This window comes from Amblyomma americanum, chromosome 5 (assembly GCF_052857255.1).
Source record: "Amblyomma americanum isolate KBUSLIRL-KWMA chromosome 5, ASM5285725v1, whole genome shotgun sequence".
Taxonomy (NCBI): Eukaryota; Metazoa; Arthropoda; class Arachnida; order Ixodida; family Ixodidae; genus Amblyomma; species Amblyomma americanum.
The window spans coordinates 175,377,554-175,379,354 of record NC_135501.1 but is presented as its reverse complement, the minus strand read 5'-3'; positions in this window follow the sequence as shown (position 1 = coordinate 175,379,354).

Here is a 1,801-nt window from a genome sequence, read left to right as displayed (position 1 = left end):
CGTCCGCAGCCGAGTAACGCGCGGCGCACACACACAAAGGTGGATTGCGCCGGGCCGGCGCGCGTCACAGCCCGCCAAATAGGCCGCGGATGTCCTCGTCAAACGTCCAAAGTTCGCGCCACCTTTACGGTCTCGCCTCAGAAATAAAGCGTCTTACGAACGATCCCATCTCCCCCCCCCCCCCTCCTTTTTTTTTTCGTCGTTGCCTCTTTTGCGTGACATGGGTATACTCTCGTACGCTCACTTTCACCTTCCATGAGCCACACTGTCGTGAAGCTGCGTGTTTACTCGAATACGACCATTGGAGGTCTGCGTGTGAGGTCTACTTCATGAATTAAAAGACTAGCGCATATAACAAAGACACAGGACAAAGAAGTAGACAGGACGAGCGCTAATTAGCGCTCGTCCTGTCTACTTCTTTGTCTGTGTCTTTGTTATATGCGCTAGTCTTTTAATTCATGATGAAACACCAACTAGCCCAGCTTTCCGCCTTGAGGTCTACTTGCCTGTGAGGTCTAAGTGAGGTCTACGTGAATTCTATATGGGGTCTATGGGAGGTCTATGTGAATTCTAAGCGACGTCTAGGTGAGGTCTCATTGAGGTCTATGTGAATTCTACGTGGGGTGTATGTGAGTTCAACTCTGAGGTCTGCTTGCCTTATGATCGCGGAAATAGCGTGCTGCACACGTAAATATGTGCGACCAGTATTTTTTTTCTCTTTAGTGTTATAGTCGCGAAGCTAGCGCGTTTACTCGGATATCGGCCGGGTAAATTCGAATGCAATTTTTTGAAGTGGCCTATCTATAGAGGAGTATGAGTGCAGGTGCACCTTTTCTGGAAGACCGTATTAAGATTGGAACCAAACGACGTTTTCGAACAAAGATGCGCAATACTATTCGCGAAAAAAAAAAAACAACGGGGCCTATGTTCGACGAAATACGGTGTCTTCTTGAGGTTTCCCGCCAAGAATCCTCCTTTCGACGCTTGCGTGTTGCTGTAATTTCATTTCCTTGCTTTCAGTCTGACGCTGAAACAGGCGGGAGGGTGGGGGGGGGGGGGGGGGGGGGGGGTGGGGGAGGGGGGGCACCTTTCCTCCTTTCCTTCCTGCGATAAGTCCTCATGATAAAGAGGTGACGCTCCCAAGACCCACTGCATGTATATATTTTTTTTTCTGGGCGTGTGTGTGTGTGTGTGCCTGTTGAGGACTTTGCCCCTTCTTGATGCATTTCACTCGGACTTTTTTTTTTTACCCTGGTGGTCGCTTCCCTCGTTACTGCTTTGCTTCTGAGCAGCAACCTTTTCTTTCAAAGCGACGCAATCGGCAGTCTCGGTGTAAGCGAATGTTAGCCCTATACGAGCGCCGGATATCGGAAAATAGTCGTGCGACGTGTTCGTGCCGTTGTCCTGTAGTCGAGTCTGTTTTGACGAAGCAAGACATGCTCGCCAGACTTAGCTGTGAGATATGAAGTTGCTCTTACACTCGGAGATGGTGCTTCACTTAAATGCACAAGTCTGTCGTTGAAGTATTTGGTCGGAACTCGGAAACACTTATCCTCGAGTTTAACATTGTCAACGCTACTGGCATTTCTTGGCCTTTCTCAGCAGAGCTCAGCGCACACTTCAATGCTTCCATAGCTTCACACAGGCGCGTCAAAATTAAGGGCACTGCTTGGCGTTTTCAGCAGAGCTCAACGCAGACTTCCCCAGCTCTCATAGATTGTCACGAACTTTTCAACACTACTGGCATTCCTTGGCGTTCGTCAGGGTTTTGTGTGGAGCTCAATGAATACTTCCCGACATT